Genomic DNA, 16,564 nt, shown 5'->3' with positions numbered 1-16,564 from the left:
GTATTAAGTAGTTGTATATGGGACAGGTTGTAAGATTAGGCTTTGTCTAAAACCTCTATCCTTTGGTAATAAAGTTCAGTTTCAGTCTCAGTCTCTCTCTCTCTCTCTCTCTCTCTCTCTCTCTCTCTCTCTCTCTCTCTCTCTCTCTCTCTCTCTCTCTCTCTCTCCCTCTCTCTCTCTTTCTCGCTCTTCGTTTAAAAACATTGTGCAAAACTCGACATCTTCAATCAACCCATGACGGTCAGATTATATGTAAAAGGGACGAACACAGCGACGTGTCTGTGCAGGTTGAGTGCTGACCATTTGACCATAGAGAACAGACAGGCAGCGAGTGGTCAGAGGTCAACCAATGGCAGAGGCCACAGCGCACACACCCCATAGCTGGGTGGATCTCTCTATACCCTCTGACGCGCTATTGGTCACTTGGCCCCTGCATACCTGTCTGACGTCACTAATCTAGGTGCTGCAGGTAAAGGGGTAGGAAGACGACGGGGAGGGAAGGGGGGTGCAGTCTGACCTTCACAGACTTCTGATAGTATACAAGAGAGAGAGAGAGCGAGAGAGAGAACTTTATTTATTTTATTTAACAAGGATTAAGATTTAAGGCTACGCCTTTTCTTACAATCTGTCCTTGGGACGCACAGACACACAATGATAAAATTGAAAAATTAAAAATGAGAAGAGTGAAGAAAGGGTGAGAAGGAGCCAGAGAGTCTCTAACTTGTTTGTCCTTTCAGTGAACTCGTAACGTTGGAAACAAACCTCCCGCCTGTGGTTGCACACGGGACAGCTTTATTGCCAGGCTAACTTCATTGTCTGTCCGCGTTCCCCTCTCAGCCTCCTCCCATAAAACAATACGACATTTCAAAAATAAACATTCTCATATGAATTCGCAAGACATTTATATTGTAACTGTTTTGTGTTTGTGTTTGGGTGTTGCTACTGAAAAGTCAAAATAAGGAAAGGACCAAAATCCAATTTTGCATTACTACACATGCGCACGCAAGCATTCACGCACGCACACACACACGCAAACACACACACACACACACACACACACACACACACACACACACACACACACACACACACACACACACACACACACACACACATTTAAAAACAAATAATTTTGCTTGTTATCCTTTCTTCCAAATCTATTCCCCTCCTGTCTGGGTAACGCAACACCCGCATTGTGTGTGATATTACTCAACGATATATTCCTTCATGTGTGTGATATTACTCAATGATATATTCCTTCGCTATGCAGACAGTATATATATACACTATCTTCCTTGTCGCTTTTTGTTGTCACTATCATTTGGTTACAAGATGAATATAATGTTACAAACTCACGCTTCAGGCAAATGTGAGAAAAAAACTTTTTTGGCAGCAAACATGATAAGTTAATGCCCCGCCTTAATCCACCCATGCACCCCCCTCCCCCCACCCTCCATCCCCTTTGCATGCAGTGGAAATAGTGGTTGGGTAGGTCTGTCTATCTCACTGTGGTGTTCATAACGCACCCTCACCTAGCCCCTACCCGCCCCACACTCCTTGCATGCAGTGGTAATAGGTCTGTCTGTTTCGGTGTGGTGTTATCTGTTAATAATTGTTGAGCCACTAAAGATTACGAGCAACATTTTGCGCAAAGAGGTTAGATTACTGCGGTCTGTCCGGTTAGCGAGCTAGAGACATGTGGCGATCTGGGCACGTTGGTCTGTCTGCATTTCGCTGTTCATTCTCAGATGAATGCACAATATTATCTTTGAACCACTCAAGAATCTTATGCTTATAAGATTGGTACGATCTTGCCATGCAGATAAGATGTCGGCTGTTGTCATTTCTCTCTGCTATAAATATTTTTGTAATACTGGAATTCTATCGAAATGAATGACTGTTGAACAAAATCGTCGGGCTCTGATTTAGCTCTGGAAAAAACACACACTTCTACCCTTCACCCCTCCCCCTTTTCTGGTATTTTTGTCGAACCAGAATCCTCAGTAGACATCCGAAATGATAGTCTGGCCATCTTAATGCAGAGGTCGAATTTAACGCCTATATGTACTCAGCCTAATTCTTTCCTCTTATTTTTAGTCTCATAATATACGGGTCTGTTTGTCCCCTATAACGACATTAGGTCGTTGTGCTCGTGAATGTTTCGTTCCGTGTAACCTGTCTGTCCTTTGATTCACAATCATGAGTGATAAATACTCCTTGCTTTTCACTCACATAATGCATGCATGAGGAGAAGAAATCGCACACATAATTTTGTGTCTAGCTTGGAGAAATAATCCCTGCACTGACAGAAATTTAATCGTGAAGAACGCATCATGCTTAAAATCCCTTACAATATCAAATCGCCCCACAACAATAAACTCCAGCATGCAAAAGTCATGATAAAAACAAATTGAGCAGAAAGAAATCATCCAGTAGAAATAAAGTCTAACGCACAGAAAGAAACTATAGACCAGAAAAATAATCCAAACAGAAATGAATCTTAAAATAGAAAAAAAAATAGAAAACACAAAGACACATCCCCACAGAAAGACACATCCCCACAGAAAGACACATCCCCACAAAAGACACATCCCCACAGAAAGACACATCCCCACAGAAAGACACATCCCCACAGAAAGATACTAGACTATCACTGAGTAATTATTCCACAGGGATAAATTTCAGCGTATAGAGAAATAAGAAATAATCCTATGCAGGAACGAAGTAATCCTGCATGATGAAGTTCCTTCACAGAGAAATACATTTGCAGTGTGAAATGATCGACCCAACGCAGAAGAAGAAGCCGTGGAAACTAAAGCAGACAGAAATGTGTGTCACGGGCAGCCCTTCCATTGACTTCAGAGAAACATGTCAGTGTCAAAAACAGAAAAACAATCTTACAGAAATTCCCACATGGAGAAATGATCTCACATACAGGAATTCCAGTACAATTAAGAAATGACCTCATTGACAGAAATTCCCACATAAGCAAATAATCTAAGATACACAAATGTCACTGCAGAGGAATAATTCACATTCAGAAATTCCAGAAAAGGGTCATGATTTGACAGACAGAAATTCCAGTGTAGGGTCGAGATTTCACAGACAGAAATTGCAGTATAGGGTCGTGATTTGACAGACAGAAATTCCAGTCATGAGGTCCAGGTCGTGATTTCACAGACAGAAATTCCAGTATAGGGTCGTGATTTGACAGACAGAAATTGCAGTATAGGGTCGTGATTTGACAGACAGAAATTGCAGTATAGGGTCGTGATTTGACAGACAGAAATTCCAGTAGAGAGAAAGTCTCTCACAGAGAGGAATTCCAACATAAACAAGGATGCCGCGAACAGATGTTTAATTAATAGAGAAATTATCTAACGCAGAAACAATTCAGTTTGAAGCAAAGAAATAGAGAAATGAACCCACAGACAGAAATTCCAGCATGAAACATTATCTAAAGACAAACATAGTCTGACAAACACTCATTCCAGCATGAAACATTATCTAAAGACAAACATAGTCTGACAAACACTCATTCCCGCAAAGAGAATTTATGACAGACAGAAATCGAGAACAGAGAAATAATTCCCAGGGCAGAAATCAGAGTATGGAAAAATGTTCACAGACAGATACTTCCTCATACAAAAAAAAATTAATCCTGTGTAGATTGAAATTCTAACCGCCCCTTAAAAACAAAAAAACGAAAAACAAAAACGCAATCGTATGCAAATAATTATAAAATACAGAAATACTATAACCAAAAAAATCACACACAAAAAAACATTCTAGCACCGGGAAAAAAAATGAAAAAAACGTGCTGCAGAAAAAAATCCTGGCATGCTCACGTATTCGTGTAGAAAACAAAAAACACTATTTTGTCGCCCCCAAGGCCTACCCCCCCCCCCCCCCCTCCTCCACCGCATTTTGTTGTAGTTATCCCCTGAGTTGCAGACGAGACAGAGTGAGGTTTGATTCCCGTGTCTGGGAAAGTGATCGCTGTACATGTCTTGTCTCGCGCTATGGGTGCACACTGCACCTTGTTATAAGACTGCAGTGGGTGCACATTGCACCAGAGGGTGCACTCTGTACCGTTCACACTGCATGCAGTGGGTGTGCACACATGCATCTAGTGGGTGCAGGCTGCACTGTGTGTGTGTGTGTGTGTGTGTGTGTGTGTGTGTGTGTGTGTGTGTGTGTGTGTGTGTGTGTGTGTGTGTGTGTGTGTGTGTGTGTGTGTCTCATCTCATATTTTGTTATTTCTGACTCTGCACTGCAAAGCTGGCCCTTCGCATAATCATTCTTTACAATAATGTCCAACACTTCGCTCGATTTCTCTGTAGGTGCTTAGTATGTCTGGTACTTCGTTCGATATCTCGATCTACTCAACAACAATGAACTGTACTTTAAGTCACAATTATACTTGCATAGGGTCGGATGTGCGTTTTGTCTATGTGATTGTCTGTCATTTCAATCACAATTTTCTGGACACGAATAGTTGTGGGAAATGTGTTTTTGACAGTCCTTGTGTATCTGACAAATTTTTTCCTCCACATTTGCTGCAAAGCATGCCAGAAATATATGTGTGTGGGTGTCTTTGTGCGCGCGCGCGTCATGCATGCGTGCGTGTGTTGGTCTGTTTGACTGAGGCGCAAAAGGCGTGTGTGTGAAGTAGCTGTCAGCTGTCATTGAAGAAACAGTTGTCTCCTTGACCCATGCAGTGTGCACGATGTCTGACCTTTCTCTCCATGTCCTGTTCTGACCACTGGCCAGTCACTACTGTCTCTGGCACTCGATGCAAACCACCACACAATTCATAGCTTCGATAATCGGAAAATGATTCTGTTCCAAATAATGTGTTATCTTTAAAAAATAAATTTTTAAAAAGCAAGAAAATAAGCACCCCTTTACGCGTGTCTCATTTGCAACGGTGTTTTTGTCGTGGAATCAATGGAAGGGGGAATCAATGGAAGGATTCGGAAGGGGGAATCAATGGAAGGGGAATCTGTGTCTGTGACTGTAGGAATAGCGATCAAACTCGGTCGGCACCAAAATACCCAAAATGTACGTTTGAGGTATTGGGTAACCGACATCCGAAGAGATATGACATTGGATCCCAGATCTGCATGCTGGTTACAACACTCAACAAGTAAAGACAAGGAGAGAGAGGACAAGGACATTTTTTTTTCTACTTTTCTTTTTTTATGTATTCAAGATGGCGCAGGGGTGGAAGGCAGGCAAGGCAAGGAGGCCGGCAGAGCGAGGCTGGCAGAGAGGAGAGGAGGAGAGATGCTGCAGTGCCGTGCTGCTGCTGCCGCTGCTGTGTGGCTGAGCTGTGCGGCAGTCGGTGGTCGATAAGTAACCCAGATCTGAGTCTCTCTCGATCCGCTGCCACCCTCTGCCCTGTCCTCTGTCCCCCCCCCCCCCCCTTCTGCCGCTTCTCTACTGTCCTTGGGGATGCTGACTTGCCGCCACGCTTTTTTTTTCACAAGGGAGGGGGGGGGGGGAGAAAAAAGCAGACAGAGACAAAGAAATAGAGAGACTGAGAGACAGAGAGAGAGAGAGAGAGAGAGAGAGAGAGAGAGACAGACAGACAGACAGACAGACAGACAGACAGACAGACAGACAGACTGGGACGGAGAGAGAGAGAGAGAGAGAGAGAGAGACAGACAGACAGACAGACAGACAGACAGACAGACTGGGACGGAGAGAGAAAGACAGAGAGAGACATAAATGCCGGAAAGAGACACACACAGAGACAGAGAGAGACAGAGAGAAAGACAGAGAGAAAGACAGAGAGAAAGACAGAGAGAAAGACAGAGAGGGGCGGGAGGAAGAAGACGATACAGAAGACGGGAACTGACAAGACCACGCAGAGACCGCAGTCCTCATCTCATTGGTCCAAAAAAAAATGGTCCAAAAAATAATGCCATGCCATAGCCCGGGAGGGACTAGAATGGGCGGGGGAGGGAGGGGAGTGAGAAGGGTGAGAGGGGTGGGGATTGGAGGAGATGGGGGAGGGGGACTGACTCTGACAGACACCACGACACCGCAGACAGCCACGGAAATCGGATTGGTTAAAAAAAAAAGTCTCCTGGAGAGAGCCAGAGACTGAGAGAGACAGAGTGAGAGAAAAAGAGAGACAGAGTGAGAGAGAAGGGGTGGTTAAAGTGTTTCAGAGAGAGAGAGAGAGAGAGAGAGAGAGAGAAAGTATCATCTAGCAGAATGGGGAGGGGGGGGGGGTCTCTTAGAGAAAGAGTGCATGAGCGAGGTTAAAACTGTCTCAGAGGAACAGAAAGAGAGAGGAACCTATAGAGAGACAGAGACAGAGATAAAGACAGAGACAGAGAGAGTAGCGGGGAGACAGAGACAGAGAGAGTAGCGGGGAGACAGAGATAGAGAGAGTAGCGGGGAGACAGAGACAGAGAGAGTAGCGGGGAGACAGAGATAGAGAGAGTAGCGGGGAGACAGAGACAGAGAGAGTAGCGGGGAGACAGAGATAGAGAGAGTAGCGGGGAGACAGAGACAGAGAGAGTAGCGGGGAGACAGAGATAGAGAGAGTAGCGGGGAGACAGAGACAGAGAGAGTAGCGGGGAGACAGAGATAGAGATAAAGACAGAGATAGAGAGAGTAGCGGGGAGACAGAGACAGAGATAAAGACAGAGATAGAGAGAGTAGCGGGGAGACAGAGATAGAGAGAGTAGCGGGGAGACAGAGACAGAGAGAGTAGCGGGGAGACAGAGATAGAGAGAGTAGCGGGGAGACAGAGATAGAGAGAGTAGCGGGGAGACAGAGACAGAGAGAGTAGCGGGGAGACAGAGACAGAGAGAGTAGCGGGGAGACAGAGATAGAGAGAGTAGCGGGGAGACAGAGACAGAGAGAGTAGCGGGGAGACAGAGATAGAGAGAGTAGCGGGGAGACAGAGATAGAGAGAGTAGCGGGGAGACAGAGATAGAGAGAGTAGCGGGGAGACAGAGATAGAGAGAGTAGCGGGGAGACAGAGACAGAGAGAGTAGCGGGGAGACAGAGATAGAGAGAGTAGCGGGGAGACAGAGACAGAGAGAGTAGCGGGGAGACAGAGACAGAGAGAGTAGCGGGGAGACAGAGATAGAGAGAGTAGCGGGGAGACAGAGATAGAGAGAGTAGCGGGGAGACAGAGACAGAGAGAGTAGCGGGGAGACAGACGACCAGCAGCACAGACAGTGAGGGAAGGAAAGGGTGATTGGTTTAAGAATGGCTGACATAGAGGGCGAGCTTGCAAGACGTACTGAGAATAAATCCATTTGATGGATGACGTCTAGGTCGCAGGAGGGGTGGGGGTGGGGGAACTGAGTTATAGCCCATTTGATGGGGGGGGGGGGGGGATGCTGGAAGGGGCGGTAAGAGGGGGAGGGGGTGGGGGAACTGAGTTATAGCCCATTTGGTGGTGGTGGTGGTGGGGGGGGGGGTGCTGGAAGGGGCTGTAAGAGGGGTAGGGGAGGGGGGGTGTGCTGGAAGGGGCGGTAAGAGGGGTAGGGGAGGGGGTGGGGGCAATGGACGGTCGGTTTTGGGGAAAAAAAGAAACTGGGAGAGAGCGAGAGAGAGATTCAGAGCGAGAGAGAGATTCAGAGTGAGAGAGAGAGAAAGAGGGGGTAGGCAACTCATTCTGTATGTGAATGTGTGTGTGTGTGTGTGTAAAAGAGACGGGGAGGTAGACAGACACATATTGCAAGGAAGGGAGATCGGATTGCAACATGCTAATGCCAAAAGTGTAAAAAAAATATTAACAAAATAAAAATAAAAAAATTGGAAGAAAAAACGGAAATAGAAAGGCCTTGACATTCGGTGTCCCCGAGTACTGATGGCGGTCATAAGTAACTGCGGAGAAGATGGCTGCAACCGGGCACAGTTGTCATCAGCCTTGCCCCCCCTTCCCCTCCATTTGACTTATCCCCCTTCTTCCTCCCTTTTGTTGGTGTGTTCCAGATAGTCTTGGTTTTTTTGGGTACCGTTTTTTTGATGTCGACTTCGATTTCTGCATTTGTTTCTACTTGTTACGAGTTATTTGGTTTCTTTGTATATCATCGAGATGAAAATAAAACTGCGCAGACAGATTCCGAGTTCCGTGTGTGGGTTCAGTTTCTTCTTCATCGCATTCTCTTTCTGCTTCGGTCATATATATACACGCACGTAAGTCGAATGATACGTGAAGAAAACAAAGTGTGATTCAAACCTTTCTTCTTCTTTCTTTTTCTTCGTCTTCTTCTTATTATTACTATTATAAATGATGTTGTTGTTGTTGTTGTTGTTGTTGTTGTTGTTGTTGTTGTTGTTGTTGTTATACAGATTGCTCAACGGTATAATACCAACGGAACAATACCTTCAGTGTTTTATTGGTCTCATGGTGACTGACTGTCATAGAGTTAATTCAGTTTGTCAATTTCTTATTTCAAGTCTTTCGTCTCGACGCCTGTTTCCTTTACTCGTCACTGTTTGTTGTGTTCAGTAGCTATGGATTTTGAAACGCCACTGAACAACACTCGTAATTATGTTCACAGTGTGCAATAGGCAAATTCTAATCTATCTCGCGACAAACAAACAAAATAATCAGGCATCTTGAGAATGATGTTTACATAAACACATGCAACTACAGGGCAGTATCTATGAGAAAAAGACAGTGATATGCAAGAGGCAGTAGTAAACGTTTCAATCAAATTGTGGCGTACGACACAGTGAAAAAGGAATTTCATTTCGGAGTTAAAAAAGCAAATCAATCAATGAATAAATCCTTACCATAAAAAAATAAACAAAAGTATCAATCAATAAGTGAGTACCGGTACAATCATGTATATTAAAAACGAAACCCCAATCATCCCCGGTGCCGCTGACAGAAAAAATCAATTAGTAACTAGTTTGGATTGGACGTTTTGTTCATCAAGCAAGTCGTCGTGAGTTTGAATGGGCATCACGCCTCATAAAGTGCTGTCTGTGAGAGCACTGAAGCGACACAACAAAGGCTGGTGAAGTGGCTTTAGCGGCTTTCATGTCACCACACTGTGCAGACCAGCCTGGACTGTTTTGCTCGTCATCAGTCACGATATTGGCTGTGAGGCGTCATAACGCATCGTCCGCTATACGATACTGCCTGGCGTCATCAACTCGGGCACCCAATAAAAGACGGGAATAATGTGATCAATGACTTCCCCAAATAGAGCGCAGTGCTATAAATAGGCTGGTGACGGGTATGATGAATAAAGAGAAACGTGATGCCGGCTGCATGCTGGGATTGCTGTGCACACTGCAGCTTGCTGGTGGGGGCGGGGGGGGGGGGGGGGGGGGGGGGAATACTGGCCGTATTAGCGCGTCATTATGAGCAGAGCGTGACTGACAAAGCGTGCATCACGATTATACACCAGCACGTGCACCACGCCTCACGTGACCTCTATAACTTGCAACTTCCCTGCTGTCATTACACGATATAAAGCTCGTCGTGACAAATTTGTTTTTGTTGGGTAGTGACAAATTGATTTCTTTAATTTCTTTCTAGTGACAAGTTTATTTATTTATTTATTCATTCATTTTGATTTATCCACTTGACTAAATTGCCTTCGCGTCTTGATGAACATAGCACCACGTCCGTCTGTCTCGGACTCCTCACTTCCCTATGTAGTCATTACTTGCATTGTATCTAGTTATGTAGTTACTTATTTATTCATGTATCTAAGTATCTAAGTATTTATTTATTTATTTATTATGTCTGGCATTTGAACACACCCAGATACACTTAACGTAGGTAAACCTCCGGCTCCAGCTCGCCACAATATTCCCGGATGATCAAGAAACATACAAATCAATAGCAGCAAAATGGACAGACAAGGTGTATAAAGAGGACGACGTAATGCCGGACGTGCAGCATGCCGTGTGGAAGCTACTCCTCAGTCCATGAAATATAAATCAGGATTCAAACTTACATTGAATGAGTATGTGCATTTCTTTCTTTGTTTATTTCTTCCTGAATCAATAATTAAATCAAATAATTGTTTATTCCCGCTGCCAACAGGTGGTAAGGTAAAGGTTCCTTTTCATCTCGTATCCCTGCCCATCGGGATTGCGTAATATCTGCCTTCCTGAAGTCACACACACACACACACTCTCTCTCTCTCTCTCTCTCTCTCTCTCTCTCTGTCTCTCTCTCTCTCTTTCTCTCTCTCTCTCTCTTTCTCTCTCTCTCTCTCTCTCTCTCTCTCTCTCTCTCTCTCTCTCTCTCTCTCTCTCTCTCTCTCTCTCTCCTTTTTCACGCATATAATATTATGGTGTTCAGAATAGAGGCGGGTGTGTGAATGTGAATGAGTGGAGTGGGGGGCAGGCCGCGGTGCAAAGAGTGTCGGGGAGTGTGAGTCACTGCGTGTCACCTGTGCACTTTACCTGGCTGACTGACACACTGAGACATGCAGGTGAAAAAGCCTCTTATACCTGCCACGGGCGGGGACGTCTTTTCTGCAAATGCCATATATTAAGGCCACAAAAAAAATAGGTCTGTTTACGGTAACCCGACCGACCCTAGTTTTTTCGCGCGACCCTAGACTTTTTTTTTTGGCATTTGGGAAAGAAAAAAAAAAAAAATCTGTTTTTTTTTGGCAAAATAACGTAAAAATATGGTTTTTTGGAAAAAAAAAAAAAAAATCCCGACCTACCGACCCTATTTTTTGGGCTTAACTGATGGACTGGGTTAAAACAGTCCAGAAAGTTTCAGTGCTCTTTTCACCATCATGGTGCACAGGAACTCAGTCCAAACATTTGTCACGTCACCGTTCATACTTTTCACCGTCATGGTGCACAGGAACTCAGTCCAAACATTTGTCACGTCACCGTTCATACTTTTCACCAAAACCCTGTACATGGGACCATACTCTAAAAAAGATGTGAAATGTTCACATCAACATGCACAGCTCGCGTATTAACAGTCTGTACGTTTTCTGACTACGTACAGTGAAATAGTGCACGGTGTCGCCTCGACTGATCATACATGTTCAACTTGCCGAATGCACAGTGAAATAGTGCACAGTGTCTCCTCGACTGATCATACATGTTCAACTTGCCGAATGCACAGTGAAATAGTGCACGGTGTCTCCTCGACTGATCATACATGTTCAACTTGCCGAATGCACAGTGAAATAGTGCACGGTGTCTCCTCGACTGATCATACATGTTCAACTTGCCGAATGCACAATGAAATAGTGCACGGTGTCTCCTCGACTGATCATACATGTTCAACTTGCCGTACAGTGAAATAGTGCACGGTGTCGCCTCGACTGATCATACATCACATGTTCAACTTGCCGAATGCACAATGAATGGTTCCACCATGACATAATCCCGTACACGTGTGTTTAAAGCCGGTGGCAAAAGTTTATTCAAGAACGTTCTACATTGATCGTGAACTGGATGTGCACTTTCTTCGTCTTGTCAGCAAAACGGGAATTTGTGAGAACGGGTTGGGAGAGGTTAACACTTTCGTGACGGGATGCGACTATATTAGTAATAACGCTGCAACGCCCACGGACGGGAAGCGACTATTTTAGTATTAGACATACAAGGTACACGACTCGTGATTGCTTCCCGGTTTTTGAAGCTTGCAGTAAATTGAGTTGTTTCCCTTGATACACGTGGTTTTCTCTTCCGGCTTGATCAAATTAATGCAGATTTGCGTGGTGTTTTCGAACAAAAAAAATTAATCGAAGGCGAGCCTTGTCACGGGAGGAGATTCTCCGGATGTTGGATCTTGAGGATCCTGTAGATCATGATACATCGTGTCGTTTTAGCCTCAAGAAAGCGATAATAGCAGTGATATTGAGGAAGAAACAGTCCCGTTGTTGCTAGTACGAGTCGGCAACTACACGTGGTAGGGGGTGATACTGCTAGACGAACATGTATCTCGGAATCGTGCAGGAGCTATGGGGGCGTGGCAGCACTGATAACAATGGATGGCTGGAGCCTTCAAATCCTTTTGGAATTGTTCATAGGTGGACAGTTGGTACTTTGTTGTGAAAATGTGACTTATATTCAATATGGATTACCTAGACATCATTTGGTGAGTGTTACAGTTTTGTTTCATTTGAGTCAGGATGCTGTGAGTGAATGCGTGATTTGCTTGTTTTTTTCTTTGTACTGTCTCCTTATTTCTGTGTACAATGTTAACAATATTTCAGCTAATTCATAGGTTTTACACCTTGTTTGGTTATAACATTATTAATAATACTTTCTGTTAAAAAATAACTTTTAAAAAAAGCAGTGGAAAATAAAACACACACAAAAAAACGTTAAAAAACACAAATTATCCCCCTTTCACCCCCCTTTCACCCCCCTTTGCTAAAACAAATCGCGTGACAAACTTATAAATAGCACGACTGAACGGGGCATCCATTTTTGAATTAGTACACAAAATTTGGTGGTGATTGGACTTAATTCAAGCTTGCTAGACAGATTTCTTTACAGTTACTGATTTTTGGGAAGTTTCTTGGTGGCAAGCTTGGGCAGGCAGGACGTTAACGCCGTGGCAGTGCTAGTCACAATAGTGTTAAGGTCATTTCCACTGATCACATCGAATTGTGCACCGCCAGCAAGTCACACAGGGTGCATGATGTTCCCTTGGCCAGGGGCTGCAGACTACCACAGACTTCAATCAGATATTCAAGTCCTGGAGCATTCAATGCACATGCAGTAGGTCATTTAACTCCAAACCCACCCACCCACCCTCCACCATTCCCCCCCCACCCACCCACCACCACCATCCCCCCTCCTGGCATTAGAGCATAAAAAAGGCTGTCTGAAATCTTCAACATCGTTGTCTGGGCGCAGGCTGCCATCAAACTGTCTTGGTACGTGAAATGGCCACCAGACAAATTGATGACGTCAAACGTTCATCTAAAGCGGAGATTGTGCCCCCCCCCCCCCCCCCCTCCCCACCCAATAGACCCGCATCTACACCCTGTATATCTGTAGGCCAGGGACAAACACACATTTATGAATCTCTGTCCTACCTCCCTTCTCCCTCATTCCACCCTCTCTTTGTCTCTCTGTACGGGCCATCACCCCCCCCCCTTCTCGATCATAATTGCGTATTGACGACAGACTTAGCATGACGTCACATCTATCCCCTTCAATCCCCCCCTCCACACACACACACACACACAAACCCAGCTAAAACATCCTCTCAGTTGTGCCCCAAGTGTTGTCTAGAATATTCTCCAATATTGACCCAGTAATCAATGAACATGAGTTGTGTTCTGAGAGCTGAGGTTTCCAATACACTATTTTTCCAGCCTACCACCCCCCTTCCCCCCCCCCCACCACCCCCACCCCCCCCCCCCCCCTTCGGTGTAGACACACATGCCAACCCTCCTCCAGAAAGTAAAGTAGGCCTTGTGCTGCCAATAATGTCACGTTTGCTATATTACTTTTTCTCGTCTGTATATTCTCATTATTCAGTGTGTCAGGATGTGAATAACAATTCTCTCATCGTAACTCTAGTCCTCAGAACTACAAGTCATGAAGTAAATCATCGAATGAAATAAGAAAATCTAACCAGCAAAATTGGTTGATGTAGTCGTTTATATACATGGTCTGTTATGCATAGACCATCCATTCATTGTTTGAATAAATTAACATACAAACGCTCAAACATTGGCCTATTCGCACACAGTAGCGTATAGCTACAGTTCTCTTTAAGCTTGAACTTAAAGGTACATGTGCCTTGCTTCTTACGTAAACGTGAATGCAAAGCAAGCACTTCATATCCGCCTAGACGTGTGCGTGAGACAAGAACAGCACTCCACTTTGACACAGGCCAAAACCAGGGTCCTCCCTCCCTGGGAAGATTTGGATGAATGTATTTCGTAGCTGACATCTATTTCAATCTGCATGCAACATTAATTGAGCAAACATTTTTTTTAAATCCCAATTCGCACAGCATGTTGCCATAGCCGTTCTTTCTTTCTTTATTTGGTGTTTAACGTCGTTTTCAACCACGAAGGTTATATCACGACGGGCCATAGCCGTTGATACTATATATAGGTACTAGGCGTCTGTTCAAGTACAAGAGTGCTCTTAGCCCATGTCAAAGCCTCCCAGAATCCGTCGTCATTTTGCACAAGGAAGAACGAACCTAAATAAAATAAAATATGTTTTTTGTAATTTAAAGTAGTACAGAAAGAAGGTAGGGCGGGCCTGTGGGTCCGGTCTTGTGTACCCCACAGCTGCAGCTTGGGTCTACATCAATCTATAATCCATCATCTATAATCCATCATCTATAATCCATCATCTATAATCCATCATCTATAATCCATCATCTATAATCCATCATCTATAATCCATCATCTATAATCCATCATCTATAATCCATCATCTATAATCCATCATCTATAATCCATCATCTATAATCCATCATCTATAATCCATCATCTATAATCCATCATCTATAATCCATCATCTATAATCCATCATCTATAATCCATCATCTATAATCCATCATCTATAATCCATCATCTATAATCCATCATCTATAATCCATCATCTATAATCCATCATCTATAATCCATCATCTATAATCCATCATCTATAATCCATCATCTATAATCCATCATCTATAATCCATCATCTATAATGTATCTGCCTGCTGTCTGCTGTCGGCACTCTACACGCATACTTTGAAACACGACATCGTCACAACACTACATCGTCACAAAACGACATCGTCACTGTATACGTATCGTCACTGTATACGTATCGTCACTGTATACGTATCGTTGCTTCACTGCCTGCATGTCTCTGCAGACCCGGGACCACGCACCGTCAAGTTGTCACGTCACGCTTGCAGGATGTGAGTGTGTCGCCATCACACGCATTCATTATGTCGGCCTGACCTACTCCTGTCACCCCCCTCTCCAACCAGGTGTACTTGCAAGGTAAGGTGGATATCTTCAGGTGTACAGGTATGTCTTCAAAGCGCAACACACGTACGCCACCCGGTCTTACACACAGCTTACACGATATAGGTTTCGACTAGTTCATGTCGTAAAAAAATAAATTAAAAAAAATATAAAAAAAATTAAAATATATAGAGAATACTACATGGCTTGCTGTGTCGTACCAGATTTACACGAGTTGTTTTTTAAAATATTGAACTGCGAGCGAAAGCGAGCTGTTCACTATTTGAAAAAGCAAGGGCGGATCAATTCACTTTGGAGGGGGGGGGGGGGTTACAAAATGACTGCGAAGATACAAGTTGACGGCGCCGAAGGCGCCTAAGCCTCTAGGGGGGTTCGGGGGCATGCCTCCCCGGAAATTTTTTTATCCAAAGAAGCAAAATAGAGCTATCTGGTGCATCCTGAACCAATAAATTACCTCTTTTTGGGGGGGGGTGGGGGGGGGGGGTTACGTAACCCGTGTAACCCCCCCCCCCCCAGATCCGCCCTTGTATACATACTGTACTTACGTGTATTTTACTGAAAATGTCCTGCAGTCGAGGCAGCTAAATTGAAGACGCTTGTTTTGGAACCTCCATCTCTTCTAAAGCCTCCTGCAATCTATTACGTCAAAGCAAAGAAACGTCACTCTGAAAGTGTGGCGTGACGTGTTAGTTCTAAAGATTCATCGAGGGTAATTAGCGAGCGCAATTTTTGTTTCTATAATGACGTTTGTCTCGGTGACTTTGGCATCATAAGCCGTGGAAAAACAGGTCCCTGCCAGACTTGCTTGACATGACCTCATTTACATGATATACACACGTGTGATTTGAACGATTATTATCTCACGGGTGTCTCTCTCACGTATGTAGGATAAATACGGTGACATAGCGGATTACTCCCCAGCTGCCCTAAGATAGGTCAATTGGTCATAAGAGGACGTAAAACTGGAAAAGTTAGTCAATAAAGTGTAAGGTATCGAGCTTATCAACGATACATGATGCTTTCTATATTGGATTACCACGAACCGGCAAGCACCTGCACACAATACAGTCCGTCTAGTTTCACGCTTCACGGACTTGACAAAACACAGTTTAATGTAACTGTATGCAGTAAATACTCACTCGACAAAATCAAGAACTGAATTTGGGAGAAAACAAATCCAGCAGAAAGAAAGAAAACAAACTAATGGGTCTTTCATCCTTGCCATCCAGATTCGTCACAGACACAGTCGTAACATGCACACACGATGCACACACATGCAGCTGTTGTTTCCTTTATAAAGATTCGTTATTGACAGTCTAATATATGCACACAGAACACACACACACACACACACACACACACACACACACACACACACACACACACACACACACACACACACACACACACACACGCACACCAGATGTCTCCTTTACAAAGATCAATTCTATGATACCCATAATAATGTGTGGAAGTAAGAATACGTGTGAATCTTGTATATCAGTTGTAACGATTTTACGGTTGAGGTTATAAGCTGATTCAGTCCCAGGGCTAAATATAACAGTAAAGTGCAATGTTGTGGTTTTCAAACTTGAGCTTATACTTCCCATTCTGTCCGCCCTTGGCGCAGCGAGTCG

The 16,564-nt window shown here is 44.2% G+C and overlaps 1 protein-coding gene and 1 long non-coding RNA gene across 2 annotated transcripts in view; one reads left to right on the top strand and one right to left on the bottom strand.

The window, feature by feature from the left end:
- The window catches only part of LOC138974298 (uncharacterized), a 31,297-nt gene extending 29,857 nt beyond the window's left edge, over positions 1-1,440 (top strand). The window contains exon 3 of the long non-coding RNA XR_011458384.1: positions 288-1,440. This is a non-coding gene — a long non-coding RNA (uncharacterized lncRNA). The remainder of the gene's footprint in view (positions 1-287) is intronic.
- The window catches only part of LOC138974296 (uncharacterized), a 298,636-nt gene that overhangs the window by 174,992 nt on the left and 107,080 nt on the right, over positions 1-16,564 (bottom strand). The window lies entirely within an intron of this gene.

The sequence above is a fragment of the Littorina saxatilis genome, linkage group LG8 (assembly GCF_037325665.1).
Source record: "Littorina saxatilis isolate snail1 linkage group LG8, US_GU_Lsax_2.0, whole genome shotgun sequence".
NCBI classification, from domain to species: Eukaryota; Metazoa; Mollusca; class Gastropoda; order Littorinimorpha; family Littorinidae; genus Littorina; species Littorina saxatilis.
This window is presented reverse-complemented; position numbering and strand designations above follow the sequence as displayed.